Genomic DNA, 27,591 nt, shown 5'->3' with positions numbered 1-27,591 from the left:
CTAATACCACAGGCAGATCAGCAGATTGCTTGGGAATTAAGGTTTTGTTGGCAGTTCAGCTTCAAGTTAAGAAGGCATAATCAAATGTGGTCTCAGTGCTGCCCTGAGCATAAAGGGGACACAAATTAATTTGCAGTCTACTAAAACAAAAGACATCTTTAATGAAGCTGTCAGACTCTAAGGAATGGCAGCAGGACTCTCTAACTATGCCTCTGCTCTTTAACAAACATAACATAAACCAACTCATCTTTTTCTTCTTCATGGACCTTACTTCTGAGTAAACATTCAGAGGAACACACTGTGGTTCACCCTCACACCTGCCTGCCTGTCTAGCCATTCTCTGACTGAGAAAATTGGCCCTTATTCATGGAACAGTCAACCGTCATTCTGGCAAAATATGGGGGCAGAGCTTGTTGGCACCTCCTGTTCTGCCACTGATCAAGCAAATGAATGAGGAAAAGTCAGCAGCCCAATGAGGATGACTTCAGAATCCGCTTGGCCTCATCAACCAATGGGACAGGCTGTACTGTCACCACACAGCTAAACCAAAGTTGTCTCCCACTCAGGTACTATTGCATAGATCACAAATAAGACGAGAGCATTCTGATGACATTGTTAGTGTTTATATTTGGTATATACAACCCTCATTTGGTTCTACCACCATAGAGAAGGCCAGATGTGTTGGATGGTGATGGCCAGGTATTTTGGGAGAAAGTGCTAGCCTCTAAGGTCAGGGAGCAACGCTAAGGGGCAAAGAATAAGAACCACTTCAATGGAAGTATACAGAGGAATGTATAAAGTTCTTTCTACCTCGCTTTTCACTACCTGAAGGAATCCCAAGGTGGCTTACAAGCACTTTCCCCTTCCTTTTCCCACAACGGACACCCTGTGAGGTAGATGGGTCTGAGAGTGCTCTAACAGAATAGCTTTGTGAGAACAGCCGTAAGAGAATGGCAGGCCCCAAGGTCACCCAGCTGGCTGCATGTGGAGTAATTTGTTTGTTTGCTTGTTTATTATATTTGTATACCACCCTCCCCTGAGGCTCAGGGGAATCAAACCCAGATTTGATGCCACTGCTCTTAACTACTCCTGCTTCCTGCTTGGACACAGGAAATATTCTCATGTATTTTTCTTCAGACATGAACTTCCTAGGTCTATTTCTGTTACTAGCAATGATAGAGCCACATCACAGAAATTAGATCTGAGAAATTCCTCAGGTTCCAATAAATCCCTAATGCTACCTGAAGTAGTAGGTTTAAAAAATGTGGTTCTTATGAGCACTTAAATATCTGCATAGTCTGTCCATTTGTTTCTGGATACAATTCAAAGCATTGGTTTATATTTAAACAGCTGAGGCCGGGCCAGAATCCTTAAAAGGACTGCACCCTCCCATGTTGCTCACACGTATAACCTGCCCCATTGTCCAGACAAGATTTGCCTCACTAGGCCTGTTCTCTGAGGTCCCAGAGGCAAACTGGATGGCAACCAGAGATAGGATTTATTCAGAAGTGGCACTTTGCTTGTGGAATGCCCTACCCTTTGAGGGTTGCCTGGCACCTACACTGCTTTAGACACAAAGCATTTCTGTTCATCCAGGCTTTAACTAAGAGTTTGATTTTTTTAAACACTATTTTAGTCTGGAAATTGTTATTTTATGCTGTCTGTGATCCATTTTTATGATTATGACACTGGGCTATTTTTTTTTTAATGCTAGATTTTAATTCCTATTTATGTTTTTTATTATTTTTATTTTAAAGAGGGGTCGGTCTGATCGCATCAAATCTAAGCAGGATTGGTTCTTGGATGAGAGACCACCAAAGAAGCCTCTGCAGAAGAAAGCAATGGACCCCCCCCCCCTTCTGCTTTCCAGTTGCCTAGAAAGCCCCATGATGGGATCACAATGAGTCAGTTTTGACTTGACAGCACTTCTGTATGTATTTTTATTTCGTAAGCCATCACAGGCTGGTTCCTGGAGAGGCAACCTAAAAATGTTCCAGGTAAATAAACAAACATCTCTTGAGACTAACTCTTGTAGAAAACAAGAGCTGGTGGATCAGGTTATGCATTTTAAGAAACAAATTATAGTGTGTTTAACTAAGAGTGGTATGAATTCAGGTCACTACACTAGCTATGATTTAGCTAGGGTTTTTAGAACCAGGGTCTGATACCCCAGTTTCACTAACCACAGTTAACCTTATTGACAGTGTCACATGACATCCCAAGGCAGATGTTATGACTGGTTCCTTGATGCAATGCCAAGGAGGCAGAGTAGGGTGCAGGGGCAATGGAACCAGCAGTTTATTGGCAGGTGTATAACATGCAAAGAGGAGCAGAGCACCTAGATGCTCAATAAATAAAATTAGTTTATTTAGAAGAGAAACAACTTTATATAGAAGAGTTCACCTCGCTTTTCACTGCCTGAAGGAGTCTCAAAGCAGCTTACATTTGCCTACCCCTCCTTTCTCCACAACAAACACCTGTGAGGTGGTGGGGCTGAGCTCTGAGAACTGTGACTGGCCCAAGTTCACCCAGCTGGCAGCATGCGGAGGAGGGGGGAATCAAACCCGGTTCTCCAGATTAAAGGCTACTCTTCACCGCTACACCAAGGAAAGGAGAGAGAACTGCTTAACTGTTGTCTGCAGTCATCCAGTCTGTTCATTCTGGAGGCAAGCAGGGAGGAAATATGGAGAAGAGTATTTGAACAATTCCAGTAAGTTCCTATTCTAAATATGCTAACTACACATCTCTGCTGATGCCCCCTGTAGGACAATCTTCATATGCTTTTGCATTATGCACACTGCAGATCTTGCATATTCCAACATATTTCTCCCAGGAATTGTCATTTGCAAGCCAAATCCTGGTATCACAAGGTAAAAACACGGATTTACATTGTGTCTGAACTGATTTGGAGGAATTGGGGATGGGGAAAGAAGTGAATAGAGAATGGTTAGCCAAAAACACAGCACGGAACAAAGGGAGAGCCGTGGGGGAAAGTACACATTTGTTGGAGCTAGGTACATGCAGAAGCAGATTATTGTGTCCTTGAGATTTAAATGATAAAGTTCAGCCACTCATTAGAAAGATAAGATCAAGAAGAAGTACATACATTTTTAAAAGGTTATATTTTATAATAGGATTTTATATAGCCACGCGATCCTTGCTAATTTAACCTCTGCTCAAAGAGAGCAATGTGACAATAGAAATCCAATTATAAATCCCACCGACCCTTAAATAGCACTTTCAAATATTTTTTCCTCGTGAACTTCCATTTTCACTCAGGTAATATCCTGACAATGAAATAATCACTTTTAAGTGGAATAATTTAATTAACAGTCTTTATTTGGCTTTATCAATTAATTTTCTTTAAAACGGAGAGATTCATAGAGCACTATGCCTGGAAATGTCTGTTCAAGTTACTAGTGTGGAAACAGAGAAGACGCAGCCTTGATTAGTGGGTCAGATCAGGGAATGAATGGTCCCTGTAGGCATAAGAACCCCAGGCATACAGGTCTGTTGCTAGGGAACCATATTGATTCTCTCCTGCATCTTCTCAGACAATCTCATCTGCTCTTGAACACCATCATTTATAGCAAGGCAGTAGTTAGGTGGCATTAATATTTATGAAGAAAGCATTTTAGCCATTTGAACTTAAATACAGAATGTTGTTTTCTTTTTTCACAGTAGACTACCTTGGCAGGAGTTTTTTTTAACATGTGGATCATGCAGAGTGCTTTTCTTGAGCTCCCATGAACAGGTAGTTTAGGCCACAGAGAAGGGAGGGAGGAAAGGGGGTTTGCATGCCAAAGTCCTTATCCCATTCATCCAGAACAGTCTGCTACCAAGTCCTATTGCTACAGATCTGAATAGTTCAATTTTTTAATGTTTATACTGTGAGTGGGGCAAAAGGCACCATTAAGACCGTTTACGCACTGGAGGTTTCATGCGGGGCTGCAGGCTAGAATTTTAGTCGTGGCAGGTTGTCCCACCTCTTCCTGCCCCCACATCGGGGAGCATATGGCCTGGTGTACCTCATCCGTCCCTGATCTGTGCTCGTGACAGGGGGGTGGGGCAATGAAGTTCCAAGTGCATAAACGGTCTAAGAGGTGCCAGGGATTACTGACCAGTATCAGAAGTAGGGTTGGGCATAAACAAAAAAATTCCGGCTTGGTTTGGGGTGTTCTCAAACAGAACCCCTAAATCCAAACAAGCAAGAAGCCCTGAAATGAACTGGCCATGTCAGCCTCATAGTGTACAGGCACGCCCACCCCTTTGTAAGACTGAAATGGCTGCAAGCTTGATGCGTCCAATGGTTGACAACCATTGAAGCCCTCCACTAGAAGGGGGCACAAGCTGGCCAAATTCACAAGAAATTTGGAATTGTGAACAGGTTGATACCCATCCCTCATCAGAAGTTGGCATCAACTGTTGATTGGTTCTCTGATCTGATTCCCTCTGCTTCTTTTCCTCTACAGTTTTATAAGATTTTCTCTAATAAACTGATTGGCAGCTCCTGTGTTGATGATCACTAGGATAATTGTTCTTTGTTGTTGTTGTTAGGTGCGAAGTCGTATCCGACCCATTGCGACCCCATGGACAATGATCCTCCAGGCCTTCATGTCCTCTACCATTCCCCCGAGTCCATTTTAAATTCACACCAACTGCTTCAGGGACTCCATCCAGCCACCTCATTCTCTGTCATCCCCTTCTTCTTTTGCCCTCAATCGCTCTAGGATGAATTATTCTAGGGTGCCTCAAAATTCCTGTTAAGGCTACTTTGTCAGATCTATGGTGTTCACCAGATTGCTCCAGAGTGTACCAGGTCAGGAAAATGAGAAAAGTTTTACTTTTTGCATTGAGAATATTCCTACCAGTTAGTGGGGTAAAGCTGAGAGATGGGAATGCACCAGAAAAATGTGTTTCACTTCCTGGTTTGTGGCATGCCTGGAACAAAAAACATAAACCGTCAGCTAGAGATATTAAAGTCTTAGGAACATCCCACAGAGGATTGGCTAAATGCCCTCCAAGTTCAACCCCCATCCCCTTGTTGCTTTGAAGTTTGGCACACATTTTAGTTGAGCAGAGACAGTCTATCCGGAAATGTATCCATTCACACACCACCAGGATTCAGATGGAAAGTTCATGGAAAATGAACTTCACCATGAACTGGCCAAAATTCATCACAATGGTAATGGTGTTACATCACTTTGAGAGAAAACACAGAAAACACTGACATAATAGCATTTCTGGTGATCCCGGTAATCCTGAGAGAAGTGTAACGTGCTTCTGGGTTTTCCCTGCTCATGGACTCCCACTGGTTGTCAGAATTTGGCTGGAAGCCCAGAGGATTCTGTTCATATAATGCACATTTTAAGCATTGCATTGACTGCTGGGACCTATCTTTAAAGCCCTCTATGGCCTCAAACTTCAATATCTAAAGGACTGCTTCTCTCTATGAACTCAAGTGCCAACTTCATTGGGTCAAGCAATTTCTCCTTGAAGTGGACTTCTCTTCAATGGAGGTGGGGCATTCTGCTGCTGCTAATCCCCACCCACTAGAATGGCCTTCTAGAAATGACTTCCAGTTTTCTGGAAGCACTGTACCGCTGTACCGTTCTATTGGAAAGGCCATTTTGCTGAGGACTTTGAATACAATTGCCTGTTGGAAGCTGTAGCTAATGGTCTTTAGCTAATGTTACTGAATTGTTTGCATGTTAAAGGTTAATGTTGTTGTTTGCTATCCAAAATGAATTTTATTCATCTCATTTTAAGCTGTCCTGAGAATCATTAGGAAAGTGTGCTATAAATATTTTAATGATTTTTTCCCCACTTGTGTAATAATTGATTCATTAGCAGGAAGTTCCAAGTCAGCACAGCTCCATCAGCTGATACAAGGAAAAATAAAATCTATATGCATTTCAATAGCTTCAAATTGTATACTGTTAGGAAGATAAAAATGCTTGAGGTCATTCCATGAATTTTTAATGTATATGAAAAGAAACAACCAGAGAGCCTGAAAAACTGAACTGAAATCTTTATGGTAGAGAAAGGCAGCTGATTTTTTATTTTTATTTTTTGCAGGAGAGAGCAATCTCATGGTTTCTAACATATTTACTATTACTTATATTTCGTAAAGATATTATGACACATATGAACCATTTTATAGATCTGAGGTTGGAACAAACGGCAGATTAGAACAGTGGTTGACAATGGAATACCAGGGCCCAAACATCATTTGGGGGGCCCAGTACAAATGTATAACATCCCCTTCCATACACATTCCACAATCCCATCTTATACATATGATCTCAGGAGTCATGAAAGAAAAGTGTTTGTCTTATTCCATAAATTACACCATGGCCAGTACAGGATTTCACTACCATACACCTATGTCCATCCCCCCACACGTTTGGAACAAAACATCTTGCATGGAAAAGAAGACATCTACAAAGGTTGTGGTCTATTTTTCCCTGCTTTCCATGGTCTTCAGAATCAATATTCCTGATTTTTACAATATTTCTGCCCCACTGTACATCATAGCTTAAAAAACAATATTTCTGCCCCACTGTATATCATAGCTTAAAAGACAATCACCTCTTTAACAATACATTCTATAAACACACGAATAATAATAATTCTCTTTTCAGCCGGCATTTGGCACTTGGAACCCATATGCTGAAAGACTCTTCTTAATAATCCCTTTACAAAGAATATGTGATTTTTTTAACTGCCTCTTTAAACACCAATGGTATCATAATACTTTTTACTTGTCTTTCATGCAGCAGTAATGTGTCTTGTAGGAGATGCTCCTGCTAAATTGCTTCCAGCACTCAGACCAGCATTATCACAATTGCAAAGCCATGACATGATAATTGTATACCCCATGCCATTATGGCTGTTGGCAATAAATTACAACCGTCAACCATGATAAAACAAGTCAAAGCCTTTAGCAGCATCCCAGTCTTTCATGATGATGGTACTATAAATGCATACTGCCACTTCAGTCACACGAAACATTTGTTTTCCGTTTCCACACTGCCTAGATAAATGCCTTCTTCTGAGTTAACGGTTCAGATGGACAACAGCTGTACGTAATGAAATCCATTGCAGTGTCCCCAAGGGCACCAAAGACCCAGGCTTGGCATGATTCTCCCAGATCAATCACAGTCCATGTGGGAGAGGGTGCTGAACTTCCCCTGCCACCACTGGGGGACGAAGCTGCCTTGTGCAATCATATATTTGGTCAGCCAAGCTCAGTATGGTCTATTCTTACTAAAAGTGCCTCTCCAAGGGCTAGGCATTTCCCAGCACCAGGCTTCTTTAACTGGAAATGCTGGGAACTGAACTTGGAGTACCATTGCCCTCCAGCCCCTGGCCTAACTTGCCTGATGGGGGAATTAAAATGATGTGCCTCTGCTGGAGTTTACAGCGCCAACATTGCTCCAAATTGCCAGATAGATTTTGCTCCCAGAATTTGATTAGCCTCCAAGAGCCAGATGTTTTTTAGAGAACGAAAAGCCTCAATTGCAGAACTTAAGTGACATGTAGTATGACAAAGAGTGCAAAAAGGGAATGTGTATAGCCCATAATTATTAACAGATATAAATGACAGATAAGCTTCCCTTAGTAACAGCTACTGTGTTATTAATGGAACTTTGGCTTCTATTATGGAGCACATTATTGGGCCACATTTTATTCTCATAACCTACTTATTAATTCTAATAAATGGGAATAATTCCCATGATGATTCACAAGACATTCTAATAAATGTCTTAAAGAATGTATTTGGTACTGCTTCAAAGCAATCCCAGTGAATTCAAAACATCTCAACACTTTAAACAAAATGAGAGCACAAGCACTGTCAATTGACCTCATTCAGAAAGCATCCATGAGCTCAGAAAAGCCTCAGAGAAATTAGAATATGTGTCAGAAAATTAGAACAGCAAGGCTTAAAGAAAAGTAAACTGCAGGCCATGTATAAATGCTTTCATAAGTGGGTCGCATGGCTGGGCTGCTGCACCAGCAAGGTAAAGGTGAGGGTGATCTCGAGCAATGATTGTTTCCCCAGGTTCGACCATTTGCTGATGCTGCCCCAGGATATTACATGGATTGGGGTTACTAGGATATTGCCAGTTCCTACTGCCAGATGCCATGTAACAATGGCACGCCAGGATGCTGCACAGGGCACACAAGTGGGAGCAGAAGGTAGAAGGGGGCAGTGAAAGGTGGATATTTAGACCATCCTAAAAGTCTTCTGGCCTCCAGTCATAATTCATTATAATGGAATCAAGATAGTGTTGGAGAGGCAATATTGCTGGAGAGGAATGCTCTCATGTTACCCGGAACTGGATTTATGCTAAATCAGCTACAGTTATGGCCTCAGATTACATGGGACCACTGAATGATTAAGAAATGCCTAAAAACTACTAATATTGCACTTCTAAACAAAGTTACACCCTTCTAATCCCGTTGATTTCAGTAGACATGGTATGAGATAACTCTGTTTAGGAGTGCACTGTAAATTACCATTTCAGGGTAATGCCATGTGGTTTCTTAAACTTGAGACGGTCCAGGGACTAATTTGGCTATGATGTTACTTTAGATGGAAGTGTGCATCGGGTTGCCACACTCATATTTTGCACACAGGAAGTGTTCAGTGTATATATCAGCCCAACAGAAATTCCAATGACTGTTTATGCACTGGAGGTTTCATGCTGGGCTGTAGGCTGGAGTTTTAGTTGTGGCAGGTTGCCCCACCTTTTCCTGCAGCCACACGGGGGAGCATTTGGCCTGGTGTGCCTCATCCACCCACAACTTGTGCTCCTGCACAGGAGCTGGAGCAGTGAAGTTCCCAGTGTGTAAACGATGTTTCCATAGCAGTATCAGGTATTGCTCTGATAGTTGGCATTCAATGGTATTTGCACAAATGAACATGCAATAGGTTAAAGTTTTAGATTATATATGCAAGAGCTATTATTTAGAATACTAGACACAGAATGTAAGAGCCTCTTGTGGTGCAGAGTGGTAAGGCAGCCGTCTGAAAGCTCTGCCCATGAGGCTGGAAGTTCGAATCCCAGCAGCCGGCTCAAGGTTCACTCAGCCTTCCATCCTTCCGAGGTCGGTAAAATGAGTACCCAGCTTGCTGGGGGGTAAACGGTAATGACTGGGGAAGGGAATGGCAAACCACCCCGTATTGAGTCTGCCATGAAAATGCTAGAGGCCGTCACCCCAAGGGTTAGACATGACTCGGTGCTTGCACAGGGGATACCTTTACCTTTACCTTTACCTAGTCACAGAATGTATGTGCATTTGTCTGAAACACAGCTAGCTTCAGAGGTCTAACATAAAGGTGTACTCCAGCAGCTTCATCCTTAGCCCCCTCCTCCCACTTCTTGGGTGAGTTTCCAGCCATGTCCTGTCATGTCTACTGGGTGTAACTAGGATGGGTCCCACTTTGGGCCCCTCAGGAAGACAATGGTTAGAGAGAGAGAGGAACACATATGAAGCTGTGATGACAGCCAGCATGGTGTTGTGGTTAGAGTATAGCCTAGGAGCTGGGAAACCCAGGTTCAAATAATCCCACTGTTGTGTCTTTAGATCTGCCAAGGACTGAGTTTGAGGTCTGAGGCAGGATTGTAACCCTGTGCTGTAATTAGCCAATGCACAGATAGATCCTGACTGCTGGATCCAGCCAGTTTAAACTGAAACTGACCAATAGCGTGCACTGGTGGGAAGATCTATTGTGTTGCAATATATAAATTTGGGGTTTTCAAGGTGTTCTCTAGGTCTCGTTCAGTACCATCATACTCTTGTACCATCATACTGGTACAAATGAACTCCCGGTGTCCTAGTCTCTGAACACACAGATCTAACACCCACTCTGCTGTAGAAGCTGGCTGGTTGGCCTTGGGCCAGTCACACCCTCTCAGCCTAACCTACCTCACTAGGTTGTTGGGCAGAATGTTGTAAGGCACTTTGGGTTCCCATTGAAGCGCAAAGTGGGGTATAAATGCAGCAATTAAATAATAATAAAACTGCCTTGTACTTTAAGCTGTGGCCAAGCCTAAGTAACAAAGCATAAAACACCAGTTCAATTAGGTGACCCCTTGTCTCTACATGTAGGTTCCTTGTTTAATGTCCATTGTCACAAGAAGATCAGACACCTATGGACAGAGTTTAATTTGGTAAACTAAAATGTTTGAGAATTATGATCAAAGGATTTTCTGTCTTTTGACTATTGATCATTTTGATATATTAAGCACATTATAGAGACTTTGGACATATGAAGCTGCCTTATAATGAGCCAGAGCACTGGCAAGCAATGGCCCTGCAGGGTCTCCAGGAGAGACCTTTCAAATCATCTCCTGTCTGATCCTTTTAACTTGGGACCTTCTTCATGCAAAGCAGATGCTTTGTCACTGAGCCACAGTCCAGGGACCTCGTGGCTCACATTTTTCACTAATATGTTACACCAACTGTCAGGATCTGACAAGAAAATCAATATTATCCATTGGAGTTAAGTATGGTTGCTGCTCAGAGTGATTTGCAGTTAATCCAAGGGAGGAAAATGGATATTAAGCTGATCCACAAGCTAATTATGCAGGACCATGTGCATCTATGCTAATACAGTACACTGGGGGTGCGGGTGGGGGGGGGAGCCTTTAAAGCACCCAAAGCTTGTATAAATAGCCACAGAGAGAAAAGACCAGTCAGTAAACAATTCATAAATATATTGCGGAACAGGGCACCCAAATCTATTTAAAGTTCAGGACATGGTCGAAAGCAGGTTACTAACTCTCCCATGTAAAATAAAGTGGAAAACATCAGCTTGGATAAGAAATAATGTCTGAAAGAACTCGTTGATGAAGTAAGCTGCATAGATTCTTTGAGCTTTATTAGCAGAGAAATGCTAAGGAAATGTTTAAAGGTTTACATTAGCATTCTGGAACACAGTCAAACATCTGTGTGCACAATGTCACCTCCTGAGACGCTGAATGAATATAAAACCAAAATGACAATGCTCCCTGTACATACCATAAACACGAGGCAAATAACAAGCTAGGATTTAGTGCTCTTTTTCTGACTCTCTAAAAATTCCATTCAAATCAATAATGCAATGATTCTTTACATGCCTTTCCACAAAAATATGTCTTTTCACTTTTCAGGGCTGGTGGTTCTAGAAATCAATTTAAAAGGTGTCAATCTCCAGTTTGGCTCTGAAAGTACTCCATTTGATTTGTTTATCCCTCCTGACGGTTGCTTCTCATGAGCTACATGGTCATCTACCAAAGAACTCCCCTGAACTCATCTTTTTGATTAGTGTTCTGTTCTGTGTGATCTCAGCAGGCTTTAATGTTAATCAGCCTATCAATAAGTTCACCACAGGTCACACAAATGAGCTTTGTTTTTAATTGGCTCAATCTTACAATCAAAATCCCTTGAACTTCACAGGGCTGCAATTTCCTGTCAAGCTCAAGCATTTTGCATGAGGTCAACAAATCCCCACTAAAAAATTTTACTATCTATTGTTAGGGACTAAAATGTTAATGAATTAGTTCACCTTCTTCCTTTCATCTCATACTCTGTAATCAAGCTGAGATGGGGGATTGTGAAGTTCACTATAAAGGGGATCAGTTATACTGCCTTGTGCAGAAATTCTCTTTGCATCCATTGAGAGAAACTACACTAGGCTTGGACCTTAGGGTTGCTGAGTACCCATTGGCCACTGGCAGGGGATGGAAGGCTATTATTGCCTGTTGCAAGGTAGGAAACTTATGGAGATTTGGGGATGGTGTCTGGGGAAGACAGAGACCTTAGTGGAGTTTAATTCCCTAGAGTCCACCCCCCAAAGCATCCATTTTCTCCTGGGGAATTGATGTCAATTGTCTGGAGATGAGCTGTAATTCTGGGCAATCCCCAGCCCTCAGCTGAATACTGACATCTCTATCAGACCTGTATGGTCCAGGCTAGCCCTCAATTATTTATTTACTTACTAAGGAGATTTGTAGGTTACCTATGAAGCAAAGCAGAGCCTCTTGTGGCACAGAGTGGTAAGGCAGCCACCTGAAAGCTTTGCCCATGAGGCTGGGAGTTTGATCCCAGCAGCCGGCTCAAGGTTGACTCATCCTTCCATCCTTCCAAGGTCGGTAAAATGAGTACCCAGCTTGCTGGGGGGTAAACAGTAATGACTGGGGAAGGCACTGGCAAACCACCCCGAATTGAGTCTGCCGTGAAAACGCTAGAGGGCGTCACCCCAAGGGTCAGGCATGACTCGGTGCTTGCACAGGGGATACATTTACCTTTACCTCTATGAAGCAAAGCATCCTGTGTCCTCCCCAGAGTTAATGTGAATATTGGTGGACCTACTTTGGTTTTTCAGGCAGAGATGCCAATCTCCAAGTGGAACCTGGGGGTCCTCTGGAATTACAGCTGTTCTCCAGGCCACAGAGATCTATTCTCCTAGAGAACATGGATGCTTTTGGGGTGGCTCTATGGCATTGTATCCCACGGAGGTCTTTGTCCTCCCCAGGCTCCATCCCTAAGTCTCCAAGAGATTCCTATCGTGGGTCTGGCAAGCCTATCCCTTCATCCCCTGCCTGTGGCCAGGAGGACTGGCAACACTACTTGCAGGTGTCAGCAATTAATCCGTCTTGTCCATGGGCATTTGATCTCTTTTAAAACAGTACCAAGAATGGGGTAATCAGTTCTTCCTGAAATCTGTGTTTCATGGGTGGGGGGGGGGAGGACAGGAGTGATGCTGAAGTCATCCAGAGAATTCCGATGAATGTGAACTCTGATTAGATTTGAAAAATCATCTGACACCAGAGGACCAACGTGTACAAATTAAGCTAGAGATTAAGGGACCTGATGATTTTACTGGACAAAGGAGTGGATGATGTTAACTTTAGAAGAACTCTTAGGCTTCTGGCTTTGGATTCTGAAATTCTGTGACTGGGCCATCCTATGGCAGGTATCAATGTCAGCTTTTGTTGTTTTGTGCTGTTTAATCAAGTAAATTGTGTTGTCTAACGGTATTCCCTTTTTTGTTATCTAATTAATCTCTTTCTATTTTTTAAAGAAAAGATCTGGTTTCTGGTATCCATGCAACTTCGGGGACCCACAGCTGGCCTGTCAGAGGGGCAGTGGCTCAGGGGACCCAGGGCTGGGCCTTGACATCGCTTTTCCACAGTACTGCTCAAGATGATTTACATCATGGTCACAAATTATCTATCTATAGATATACAGTATGGTACAGTGGATCTGGACGAGCTGGACGTGGACGTGGTTAAACAAGAAATGACAAGACTGAACATCGACATTTTAGGAATCAGTGAACTAAAATGGACAGGAATGGGTGAATTTAATTCAGATGACCATCAGGTATACTACTGTGGACAAGAATCTCGCAGAAGAAATGGAGTAGCCTTCATAATCAATAAGAGAGTAGGAAAAGCAGTCTTGGGATACAATCCCCAAAATGACAGAATGATCTCAGTGCGAATCCAAGGCAAACCATTCAACATCACAGTGATCCAGGTCTACGCCCCAACCACTGCTGCTGAAGAGGATGAAGTTGATCAGTTCTATGAAGCCCTACAACACCTTCTAGAAGCAACGCCCAAAAATGATGTGCTTATCATCATGGGGAATTGGAATGCTAAAGTAGGAAGCCAAAAGATAACCGGGATAACAGGCAAGTTTGGCCTTGGAGTACAAAATGAAGCAGGGCACAGGCTGGTAGAATTTTGTCAAGAGAATACAATGGTCATAGCAAACACTCTTTTCCAGCAACCCAAGAGACGACTCTACACATGGACATCACCAGACGGTCAACACAGAAATCAGATTGACTATGTGCTCTGCAGCCAAAGATGGAAAAGTTCTATCCAGTCAATAAAAACAAGACCAGGAGCTGATTGTGGTTCAGATCATGAGCTTCTTGTTGCAAAATTTAGGCTTAAATTGAAGAAAGTAGGGAAAAGCACTAGGCCACTCAGGTATGAACTAAATCATATCCCCGACGAATACACAGTGGAGGTGACAAATAGATTTAAGGAATTAGATCTGATAGACAGAGTGCCTGAAGAACTATGGATGGATGTTCGCAACATTGTACAAGAGGTAGCAACTAAAACCATCCCAAAGAAAAAGAAATGCAAGAAATCAAAATGGCTGTCTGAGGAAGCTTTACAAATAGCTAAGGAGAGAAGGGAAGTGAAAGGCAAGGGAGAAAGAGAAAGATACACCCAACTGAATGCAGAATTCCAGAGAAAAGCTAGAAGAGATAAGAATGCCTTCTTAAATGAACAGTGCAAACAAATAGAAGAAAACAATAGAATCGGGAGGACCAGAGATCTTTTCAAGAAAATTGGAGATATGAAGAGAACGTTTCATGCAAAGATGGGTATGATAAGGGACCAAAATGGTAGGGACCTCACAGAAGCAGAAGAGATTAAACAAAGGTGGCAAAATTATACAGAAGAACTATACAAGAGCGAGCTTAACATCCCTGATGACCACAATGGGGTAGTTACTGACCTGGAGCCAGATATCCTGGAATGTGAAGTCAAATGGGCCTTAGGAAGTCTGAGTAACAATAAAGCTAGTGGTGGTGACAGCATTCCAGTTGAACTATTCAAAATCTTAAAGGACGATGCAGTAAAAGTGCTACACTCAATATGCCAGCAAATTTGGAAAACTCAACAATGGCCACAGGATTGGAAAAGGTCAGTTTACATTCCAATCCCAAAGAAGGGCAATGCCAAAGAATGTTCAAACTACCGCACCATTGCACTAATTTCTCATGCTAGCAAAGTTATGCTCAAAATCCTACAAGCTAGGCTCCAGCAGTATGTGGACCGAGAACTTCCAGAAGTACAGGCAGGATTTCGAAGAGGCAGAGGAACTAGAGATCAAATTTCCAACATACGCTGGATCATGGAGAAAGCTAGGGAGTACCAGAAGAACGTCTACTTCTGCTTCATTGACTATGCTAAAGCCTTTGATTGTGTGGAACACAACAAATTGTGGCAAGTTCTTAAAGAGATGGGAATACCAGAGCATCTTATTTGTCTCTTGAGAAATTTATATTCAGGTCAAGAAGCAACAGTGAGAACTGAACATGGAATCACTGACTGGTTCAAAATTGAGAAAGGAGTTCGGCAAGGCTGTATACTGTCGCCTTGCCTATTTAACTTGTATGCAGAGCACATCATGAGAAATGCGGGATTAGAGGAGTCACAAATTGGGATCAAGATTGCAGGGAGAAATATCAACAACCTCAGATATGCAGATGATACCACTCTAATGGCAGAAAGTGAAGAGGAACTAAAGAGCCTGTTGATGCGGGTGAAGGAGGAGAGTGCAAAAGTTGGCTTGAAACTCAACATCAAGAAAACAAAGATCATGGCATCCGGCCCGCTCAATTCCTGGCAAATAGATGGGGAAGAAATGGAGATAGTGACAGATTTTATTTTCCTGGGCTCCAAGATCACTGCAGATGGGGACTGCAGCAAAGAAATTAAAAGACGCTTGCTCCTGGGGAGGAAAGCTATGGCAAATCTAGACAGCATCCTAAAAAGCAGAGACATCACCCTGCCAACAAAAGTGCGTTTAGTCAAGGCTATGGTCTTCCCAGTTGCAATGTATGGCTGCGAAAGTTGGACCATAAGGAAGGCCGAGCGTCAAAGAATTGAGGCTTTTGAACTCTGGTGCTGGAGAAGACTCTTGCGAGTCCCTTGGACTGCAAGGCGAACAAACCGGTCAGTCCTAGAGGAGATCAGCCCTGACTGCTCTTTAGAAGGCCAGATCCTGAAGATGAAACTCAAATATTTTGGCCACCTCATGAGAAGGAAGGACTCCCTGGAGAAGAGCCTAATGCTGGGAGCGATCGAGGGCAAAAGAAGAAGGGGACGACAGAGAATGAGGTGGCTGGATGGAGTCACTGAAGCAGTAGGTGCAAACTTAAATGGACTCCAGGGAATGGTAGAGGACAGGAAGGCCTGGAGGATCATTGTCCATGGGGTCGCGATTGGTCGGACACGACTTCGCACATAACAACAACAGTGGATCTTCCTGGCTTTTCCGTGGGGCTTTACACAGTTGTTCCGGAGAGTTCCTGAGGCAGCCTGAGCCTGGTAGGGGTTTGCAGTGTGCTTAGATTGGTTTTAAAACATTTTTTATATCTGTTGCTTTACTATTTATTATTTTTATCAAATTTCTTTTATGTTGCTGTTACTGAGATATCTTGGAGAAGAGTTTTTTTTAAATTTACAAATAAAAAAGGCAAAGACATTGCAAATAGTTTTCAACATTTTGAATACATTCGAAGAATTTTATTTTGTATGCCACTTTGATTTATTCTCATGAAACATACGATTAAAATTCTGTAAGTCAATAATGAATAAAAGTTGTGACTTAGGAAACAGGATCAGGCCTGTATGTTTTACATATTATTAGCAATATGTAAATTATTAATTTCCTTTACTTTTCAAAGATCCCACACTTCTTTCCATAGTAATTGGTTATGTTTGTGATGATATGTGTGTGTGTGTGTGTGTGTGTGTGTGATGTATGAGAATGCTACATACAGCATATGGTTTACCAGATGTTTTATTAAAATGGCAATCATGCATATCAAAACAGATTGCCCAGTAAACAAAATTTTGATGAGCTGATTTAAAATTTTAGCTCAACCTTGGGAGGGATAGACTCTATTACTCTCTTGGTAAAGTGCCTCCTAATTTGATTTTCAAAATGTACAAGATGCCTTCTCCCATGAAACAGTTCTCACTGGTGTGTTGGAAAATGCATACTACGAAGAATTGTTATTAATTGCCAGTTTAAAAATCCAATCTAAAGCATTAATGCATTAGAGTTCACACCAGATAATTTCTGTTACCAGTTGGTTGGATAAAAAGCAAAACATGCTTCAGAAATCGTGCAAAAATGATTGCCTATTGTTCTAAGCTTTCTTATTTAAAACAGAATTTGTTGTTCGAGTTTTCCAAGTATCTTTCTTGATCAGCACAAATAAAGAGAGCTATGATCTTGGATAGTTTTGAGTATGGGTCAACCAATGACTAGTAACCATTGATAATGAATAAAGGGAACCTTCTAAAGGAAGTAAACTTCTGAATACCATTGCTAGGAGGCAGCATCAGAAAAGGGTCTTGGCCTGTGTACCCTGATTTTTGATCACCATGTGAAACAGGATGCTGAGCCAGATGGATTGTACAGCTGATCCAACAGGTCTCTTCTGATATTTGCTGGATGAACCTATCACTGTCAAAGTCTACTGGTGAACCCGAGTGATAAAATGTTTAAGATGAGACTTAAAATGAGATATGATAGGCCGAGAAATTTTCTTCTGAGCCTTTTCAGAACAAATCTTTTGTAGCTCTTCATTGAAGGGAGGGGAAACCCTACAGAATATTCTATTATACTTAATTCAACAATCTGCCACTGAACCAAGAAAAACTAGTGCCCCTGACTCTGCAGTTATCATCACAAAAATAGAACAGGCATCACTATCACCATTATACAGTCAACTTTCATTGACAGGATGAGATAAAACTCATTTTTTCTTTTTTCTTTAGTTACTAAAGCTGTACAAAGTTGATTATTGTGTAATCCATCTAAGAATACTAGGGGGATAAGTGATTAAGTGGATTTCTAACTTCTGGATTCCTGCTATGTCAACATAATAATACTATGTTACACAGAAGATACCCAAAAGTTTCTGGTTTTATAATATGTGCAACAGATAGTCACTGGTTATTCAACAGGTTTTATTTCCAAAGGCTGCGGCATTGAATCTTTATCACCCTTGACCCTCTTTAAAAATAAACTACAAGTTATGAATGCCATATGGGGCTTCCTAAAGTCCTCTCTTGGGAGTGGCTGTTAAATTCTCACAAAAAAGAAGAAATCTTTCAAAAGTTTGCCAAGCTACTATGAAAAAATTAGAGAGCTAAGAGGAAGGGGACTTATCTCCTCCTCCCCCTCCTCCCATCCAGGGGCAGAAGTCGGGCAGGCAGGCAGGCAGCAACATGAGGCTGGTAACAGGTGGAAGGTACTGTCCCCTGAGGTGACTGTGCACTATACAGCTGCCCCAGCGGCTAGGATGATTTTGCATCCTATTCTCCTTTGTAATGTGCAAAGCTGGCTTTGTTACAGTTCCCAGAATAATATGTGTAAGCTCTTCCTATATCAAAAGCCCACAGACCCACCACAAAGGAAGGTATATATGTTCTGATTCAAACGATGTAGAAAAAACATGTTGAATAGAAGTACAGTTGATTCATGGCTTGTGTCATAGAATCATAGAGTTGGAAGGGACATTCAGGGTCATCTAGTCAAACCCCCTGCAGAATGCAGGAAATGGCCAGAAGAGACAAGCACCTACACAATCCCTTCTGTCCACCCATGTACAATCTGCCAAAATTTCACAGAATTAGCATTGCTGTCAGATGGCTACCTAGCCTCTGTTTAAAAACTTCCAAAGAAGGAGAACCTACCTCCTCCTGAGGAAGCCTCTTCCACTGAGGAACTGTTCTAACTGTCAGGAACTCCTTCCGGAAGTTTGCCCAAAAATTCTTTTGAATTAATTTCATCATCAGACAGCAACTTCCTAACACCTCTCATACGCTTGGACCTATGTACATAAGTCCACATTAAAATAGCTGTAATTTAAGGAAGCTACTTTTCTTCTGCCATCACTCACTCCTAGAGTAACAAGCCACTAGCTTTTCTACAGCTAGTTTTATACACAGCAACCAACACAACCCAATATGAGATCTGCTATGTCCTCTATCCATGGCATTTACCTGGCAAGCCATTGCCAGTCAGAGTGAATAATACTGACTTTGATGGTTGGGTTTAGCAGAAGGCAACTTCATATAACTAAACAGATCTAGATAGAATTAAAAAACAGAAATAAAGCTTATTATGCGGAATAGCACAGTAGAATCATAGAATCATAGAGTTGGAAGGGACCATACAGGCCATCTAGTCCAACCCCCTGTTCAACGCAGGATCAGCCCTAAGCATCCTAAGGCATCCAAGAAAAGTGTGTATCCAACCTTTGCTTGAAGACTGCCAGTGAAGGGGAGCTCACCACCTCCTTAGGCAGCCTATTCCACTGCTGAACTACTCTGACTGTGAAATTTTTCCCCCTGATATCTAGTCTATATCGTTGTGTTGTTGTTGTTGTTAGGTGCGAAGTCATGTCCGACCCATCGCGACCCCATGGACAATGATCCTCCAGACCTTCCTGTCCTCTACCATTCCCCGGAGTCCATTTAAGTTTGCACCGACTGCTTCAGTGACTCCATCCAGCCACCTCATTCTCTGTCGTCCCCTTCTTCTTTTGCCCTCGATCGCTCCCAGCATTGCGCTCTTTTCCAGGGATATTGTTGTACTTGTAGTTTAAACCCATTACTGCGTGTCCTTTTCTCTGCAGCCAATGGGAACAGCATCCTGCCCTCCTCCAAGTGACAACCTTTCAAATACTTAAAGAGGGCTATCATGTCCCCTCTCAACCTCCTTTTCTCCAGGCTGAACATTCCCAAGTCCCTCAACCTATCTTCATAGGGCTTGGTCCCTTGGCCCCAGATCATCTTCGTCGCTCTCCTCTGTACCCTTTCAATTTTATCTACGTCCTTCTTGAAATGAAGGACCAGTGAACGATCTGCCCTGGCTGCCCAGGTGCTTCTCAGCACAATTCAAACTGGTGGTTCTTAATAAGAAATCCCTAATGGCTTGGGGCCCTTGGACTTGAAGGATTGCCTCCTCCCATATTGTCCAGCTCACCAGTTAAGATCTTCCTCACAAGCCCTACTCTCGGTGCCCCTGTCTTCAGACATCAGGTGTGTAACAGCCAGGGACAAGGCTTTTTGCAACAGTGGCACCTCCCATCCCATCTGGCACCTGCATTGCTTTCTTGTAGGCACCAGGCCAAAATATTTCTGTTCACCAAGGTATTTAATTAAGGGGATTATTTCTTAACATGATTCTCTTTTAATGTTACATATTTATTGTTGTTATGTTGCAAATTGCCTCAGCATAACTATTTTCTAAATCTAAAAATAAGTGGTATGTGATTGCTATAGTCTTAACCTGATCGTCAAAGTGGGACTTTGGTGTGTTGATTTTGGACAATTTGGAGAATGACACGAAAGCTGAGCCAAATATAGGCACAGGCTCCAGGAAGAGAAATGCTGACAGCAACAGATCCGGCTAGTGGCTGAAGGCACAACAATTAGCTACTGTGGCTCTTTGATAAATGGCTTGAGCACCCGTCATGGGACATGGTGAGGCTTCTTCCTCGAAGTGACTCTCCAGGGTATTTGTTCACATCCAGCCACTGCGACTGAATTAGATGTAGCACTGCTTTCCCTGCTGCTGATCTGTCTTGCTTCTTTCCTAATTGATTTTGACATCTGTAATCTTTGCTTTTTTAAAAAGCAGAAACGGAACTCTTTCCGCTATATTGTCATGTTTACCAAAGTCACAAATGAATACACTGGCAAGCCAAAAGCCCTCCAAATTGAAAATGGCAAAGCTACAGATTTTGAAAAGAAGATTTGTAGTTGTGAATTCAGAATGGATGGACAGTCGTCATCAGCGTGGGAAGGGTGTGCGGTGGGGCAGCCGGGGGTGGAGGGTCGGGGTTGGCACGCGAGGCAGGCAGCCGGGTGTGTGCGGGGGAGGGGGGGTGGGGTAGCGGCGAGTCCCGTAGTCCCTAGCTTAGGAACAAAGAAAATTAGCTTATTAATTTCCTAAATTCTATAGAAAGATGGAAGCAGTGTGTGAGAAAGCCAGACCTGAGGTTTTCCAAGGGCTGGTCAGTAGAGAAGGGTAACTACAAAGAAAAGGCAAAATCCTTCTGCCATGGCAACAGGACAAAGGATTATTTGCTGCCTTTTATGGAAGGATGTCTTGCAGAGGAAATGTGACTTTCACAATCTGTACAAAGAGCAAGGGAAAAATTGTTCTCCCTTTCTTTGATAAATGTTTGCCAAATAATTGTGGCTGCTTTCATTTCCAGTGCAACATCACAAGCCAAATCTGATCTCTGAGTTGATAAGGGATAGTTGCAAATATTGAGATTCCACGGAAAGATTATGTATCCATTGATTTTGCATATTCCAGCACCATGGCAACAATAATACCCAGGCAGCTTTCAACAAACCGATATAATCAAATGAGAAGAAAGGACTGGGGGTGCAGATCTGGGCGTTCTCTAAGTCTACATTCCTAGAATTCCAGAGAAAAGAGATAACATTCTGGAGAACCTGATGCTACTTTTCAAATAAATGACGCTGACTGTGCAGGGCAAAAAGTAGGATTCTTCTGACTGTAAGATGCAAAAAGGGTATGGAATGATTTTATGTTTTGTTCATTTATTTTTGAATGTATATCCCGCCCCTCCCGACTAGTGTCAGCTCGAGGTGGCTCACAGATAAAACAATAAAAACTCTATAAGTACAATCCAACATTAAAATGTTTCCCATCCTCACAATTAAAACTAGCATCAAAACTAACATCAAGATGGCAATAAAAACAAGAGAAAAAGATCACATTGCTGCTCCGGCCTCAAGCCACTACCATGGCTCACAATGGTATCTCAATGGTTGAGATCTTCGTGGCATCAGATCTAACACCTAGCATTTAGCATAAGAGTGGGACCCCCAGACTGTACGACTGGGCATTCCTCCCTGGCCTCAACCAAATACCTGGCAGAAGAGCTCCATCTTGCAGGCCCTGCAAAAACCTTGATAATTAGCTCTTCCAGGAGCTCGTTCTACCAGGTAGGGGCCAGGGCCAAAAAGGCTGTGGCCCTGGTCAAGGCCAGGCAGATGTCCTGGGGGGTCTGGGACAACCAGTGGATTCCTACCTACAGAGCGAACAGCCCTGTGGGGAGCATAGGCAGACAAGCAGTCCCTCAGATAGGTAGGCCCTAAGCTGCATATAGCCTTACAATGTACTTCAGTTAATGTAATGAAAAGTGGTTGCAAGAACTGATTAAGTAATTAACTGAGTAAATGGGATGTCCACAGAGGAACCTAAACAGCAAATCTGAATTTAAGAATCTGAAACGTTGTTCTTTTTTGTTTTGTCTTTAAAAATAAAAGTAGCAAGAATCTGATTCTTGCGCATAGGGTGTATGTGAAAACATCAAGGCTCCTACCCTGCCACCAATTGTCTTAGTCTTAGTCTAAGGTACTCCTGGATTCCTGCTCTTTGCAGATCTGAAGAAGTGAGCAGTGACTCACAAAAGCTCTTCCCTGGCCAGATTCTGTTAGTCTTTAAGGCAATTCTTTTCTGCCTATTCCTTTCAAAAAGGCTGTCTGGGGAAATTTTTAAAGAGCCCACCCAGTCTCCCACCAGGTAAGTGGCTCGGTGGGCTCTTCCCTTTCTGCGCAGGGCTCTGAGGCTCTCTGCAACCACAGAAAGTAGTAGGGTTGGGCGCATTGGCGTCTGAAGTGGCCGTTCGCACCCAAAGCAGCCAGTGCCATGCCACAGAGGGGAGGAGAGGAGGGAGCACCTCCTCAGCGCAGCGCTGGCTGCTTCGGGGGCAAATGGCTGCTTCAGACGCCGAAGCGCCAACCCTAGAAAGTAGCATTGCGGAAGGCTTAAAGAGCCTCTCCCATTGAATGCATCAGCAGGCTCTTCCCTCTCCATGCATCCCTCTGCAGCTGCAGAGAGCTTTCTCTCTGAAGCCCAGAAGGCTGCATTGGGGGGGGGGGGGGTTAAAGAGCCTGGCAATCTGTTCTCCCATAGGTGAGCAGCTTGGCAGACTCTTTCCTCTCCACACAGAGCCACTTCTCTTCCCTGCTTCTCCCTCACTTCCTTCCCTTCAGAACGCCACACCACTTCTGCAATGACTTCTGCTGCATTCCACCCCCCCCCCCCAGAATGCTGTGTTAGATGTTTTCACATGAAGGTGGCAGGGGTGAGATGGCAGCTCTGAGATAGTCTGGTAGCCATGAAAATTGGATGGATTGGTTCATTGGCTCCCTGCTTGCAAATGGTGAGCAAGTTCCACCACCACTTGGTTCAGGGCTGGATTTTTAGGCTTGTTCTTTTGCTGTATTAGGGGTTTCTATATGTTGTAATCCACCCGAGCCTTGTAGGAGGAGGAGAAGGAGGTGAACTGCTGGAATGATTGAACATTACAACTAAAATACATTGGCAGAGTTTAAATATGCAAAGAGAAACAGAGCACCATGATGCTGGAACTAATATAATAGTTTTATTGTGAAGAGAAACAACTTTGTATAGAATTATGAGAGAGATAATCTTATCTAACTGTTTGGTTGTCTTCATTCAGTTTGTTCTGGAGGAAAGCAGGGAGGAAGTAAGCTTAAAGGAACAGGAAGTCTACAAATAAGCCAATCAGGACACTGGAGGAGATTATATGAAAAGCATAGAAAAGCATAACACGTCTCTTCCAATGTTCCTTACAGTTCATATTTTGTTCAGTCATGCACACTGTAGATCTTGCATATTCTAACAAAACAAACATTTTTTTCATGTAGGTAAGAATACTATGTATACATCACATGCACACTGTAACACATATCAAACACACCTATACCATTTTCCTGAGAATGTAAGCAAAAATAATCTGCCACAGATTCTTGTCATGTAGACAAATAGATATTTGTCATTTGGCCTCATAGTATAGGTGTATATGTGATATACAACAGTGGTCCCGAAGCTTTTTGAGGCTGAGGACCGGCAGGGCAACTGTAGTTTTGTATTGTAGTTTCCTTACATGAAAATAGTACCTAGGCAGGAAATTATGAATCAGTCAGAAAACTAGGCCTATGCATGCACAAATAAAGGCTCTCTTATTTTTCAAAGTTTTTATTGATCATTATTTTATTGATAATTTAGATTTAGATTTGTATTATTACCTCTCCCAGACACAGGCTTGGGGCAGTTTACAACATATAGGATTTATAATTAAAACATTAATATTTAAAACAAGCAGCTAAAACAGTTGTTAAAAATGTGAAGTGCTCCCTTCTGCTCATCCAGTAGGCGTGTATGGGAATAGTTTTTTCTTAATTGCCATCATTGTGACTGAGTCATTGTTTATGGGGTTTTAATGTGGAATTTTAATGGTTTTTAATGTACTGTATTTGTACTGAAATTTTGTGAACCGCCGCAAGCCGGGTTCCAAGAGCAGCAGTCATACAAATCGAATATCGAATAAATAATAATAATTATAATAATAATTAGGGTTCCATAACCACTGGTCTTGGCTTACTTGAAAATATTATTTTCATTCATTCCAGGGAGAAGACTCTTATTGGTTCTTATAGGAGGGGTAAACAATTATGTTTTATAGTTCATTGGCTCAAACCAATTGCCTGGTGGAAGAGCTCTGTTTTGCAGGCCCTTCAAAACCGTGAAAGCTCCTGAAGGGCCCATTGTTATTCCAAGAGCTCATTCCACCAGGTTGGGGTTCCCAGTTATACAGACCAAACTTAGTGTACATAGGCATCAATGAACATGCATCAAGTGGGGCAAAACCTACTGTAACAATCTTGCGCTCCTCCACCCTCCCACAGAACCATCTACTACAAAACATCTCAGAAAGAATTGGGCCTATCCTTTTAAAAACCATGATATATGGAAAGCCACAAATAGCCATTTGTTGATCCAGTGCCAAAAGGGTAGGGGGAAAGGGAAGGTGAAAGACTAAACAAATTAAGTACGACAGACACAGTGCCGGGAGCTCTCAGAATGGATGAGGAGGGAGCCTGGCCAAGGGGAACATACCAACAGGAAAGTCAAGGTGGCCCATGCTGGAAGTAGAAGGACACTGAGTGCCACCTGGAGGCAGATGCATATTCCCTGACCCTTCTGATCATTCTCTGATCTCCTGATCACTAGGTGGACTTTGGAACCATAAGCAGTCCTAGCCAGCAGTTCCAGCGCATACTCAGACCAGTCCCTGCAGGAGTTAGCCACTAACTCACCAACGCTGAAGACTCCCCACATCATGAAGGCAGCCTCAGGCTTTAAATCAGGGGTAGTCAACCTGCGGTCCTCCAGATGTTCATGGACTACAATTCCCATGAGCCCCTGCCAGCAAATGCTGGCAGGGGCTCATGGGAATTGTAGTCCATGGGCATCTGGAGAACCGCAGGTTGACTACCCCTGTTTTAAATCACTGCAAGCCAGTCACAATAGCAGGGAAACTTGGATCTAATAGCAGGGAAAGCAACAAATAGCCATTTTTTAAATTTTAACAACAGTCTGTAGAAATATTACTGTTCAATTACTTTGCTTTTAAAAATAACACCCTCTCCTTGTGCTGGGAACAACACAGCTGCTGATCATCATCCTTAAAATAGAGAGGCATAATTCTGTGTGTGGATTCATGACCTCTTTCTCACTGGAAAACAGCAGACCCAGAATTTTTAAAGAGGTACAAAACTTTCTGAACTTGCCAAGTGTTGATCGGTGTGACACAGGGCAGATATAGAAATTACTTAAGGAGCTTGTGAGAAAGTAGCCTTGCCTCACGCACTCATAGCCGCTTTAAGCACAGAAACAAGTCACAAGATCTAGTTCTCCAAAACTCAGCGATTGTTCTCAATGACACAGAAAGAGCATCAAAACACCCAACTAGCCAAGCTAATCTACTGGGAAGAGAAGTGAAACAAGACATTGTTCTCCTCTGGAAACACAATTGCAATTTATTGCTTAGTTTGTTGAAGCATCGGCATATTTATGTAATAGCACCAGAGCTTGAGAAATCGTGCCAAACAGTTTTTCAAAGAAACATGATCTACGCATGGCCTCAAGCAGGTATCATCTAGCGACTCGCCATGCTATGCAGAAGGAATCAAACACTGTAGAAGTCTAAAGTTTCAGCTTCTACTGCCTCAGGAAGCTGTGATCATCCACCCCACCACAATGCCAACTACAATTTAGTTGTTACAAAGAGTATATTTGGAAGAGGAGTCTTCACAAAAATATTGCTGAGGTTGTTAATCCTTTCTTGTTAATTCAACACAAGCAGTGTAGTAGCATAGGATATGAGGCTATGCATCTAATATTCAGTGTTTCTTTGGTTTTCACTCTCCCAGACTCTTTATTTATTTCAAGAGTATTTTATGCCACCGCACCATACTCCTACTTCATGTTACAGTTGGGTTTTAGTCTCTTGATCACAGGGGTAGATTTTGCTCATTAGGCACTTGGGATTCTGTGGGTTGGATCCTTCCCCAATATAATGTTTCTTTTGCCACTGATGGACTAGCCTCTTGCATCAGGGGAAGACTCCAGTGGGAAGTCACTTCTAGTAGAATGGATTGTAACAAGACAGAGGTAATGTTGGTTGAGATGGAGTCTAGGGTTGCCAGGTCATTTGATGCTGCCAGCAGGAGGATGGCGGGGGGAGCATTTTGGGAGTGGGGAACCCAACCCAGAGCAGTAGACCTGGCAGCCCTACTTGGGTCCTAAATGCCCTATTTTTGATGACATTCATCTGGCTCTTCCTGATGCAGTTAAGAGGAGATATTTGACATTGCATTATTGTTGAAGAAAGAAGCTGAAGCAGCTGCAAATATAAGGAATCATATCAACTCCACTTGGCTCCCGTCCTTGATTTTGCTGACCTGGAGGCTAGGCTACGGTAATACATCCTGCAGGGATCTGCCCATCAAGGGAACTGAGAAACTCCAGTTGGTACAGAGTACTGATGGGCAGTAGATTCAGGATGAACAAAGGAAATACTACTTTACACAGAGACCTTTTCTGTGCCAGGAATCTGGCCTGGTGCAGCGCTTATCCAGTCATGGGGCTGATTTCTGCTTCTGGATGATGTTGATGCCAGTCCAGAGCAGTCTCAGGCCTGGTGCGACACAGCCCCTCATTTGCCCTGCAGCAAAGGAACTTGGTATTCCCTTGCCAAGGAACAAATGATAGCCTGCATCACACCAGGCTTGGGACCACCCTGGACCGGTGCCAATGTCATCCAGAAGTGGAAATTAGCCTTGAAACCTGAAAAGCGCTGCACCGGGCCAGATTGCTGGTACAGAAAAGGTCAGAGAGTGATTAAAATGTAGAATTTGCTGCCAAAGGATGTGGTGATGGCTACAGGAATGAACATCTTTCAAGGGGGATTAGATTCATAGAGGATAAGGCTATCAGTGGCTATTAGCCATGGTGGCTGAGGGGAACCTCCACATTCAAAAGTGCACTAAGCCTTTGATCCCACCCAGAGCCAGGAGGCAACATCAAGGGAAGACCTCAACCTTCTATGCCCTGTGGTTGGCCCTCCACAGGAATTGGCTGGCTACTGTTTGAGACAGGATACTGGAGTAGATGGACCATTGATTTGATCTAGCAGAGATCTTCTTATATTCTTATGTTATTCTCATGCTTGGTAATCTGTTTACTGATTCACTGAAATTATCGTATTTTGTAATCCAGTTACTGATTGACTGAAAAGTTTTTGTCATTCTTGTAATCCGCTTTAAGTCCCAATGAAAACTTTAAAAGAAAACTTTAAAAGAAAATCACCACTTTTCTGTGCTATGCCATTTCATCCTCAGAACAACCCTGTGA

This window comes from Paroedura picta, chromosome 9, assembly GCF_049243985.1.
Source record: "Paroedura picta isolate Pp20150507F chromosome 9, Ppicta_v3.0, whole genome shotgun sequence".
NCBI lineage: Eukaryota > Metazoa > Chordata > Lepidosauria > Squamata > Gekkonidae > Paroedura > Paroedura picta.
Note: the sequence above shows the minus strand (reverse complement) of the source record.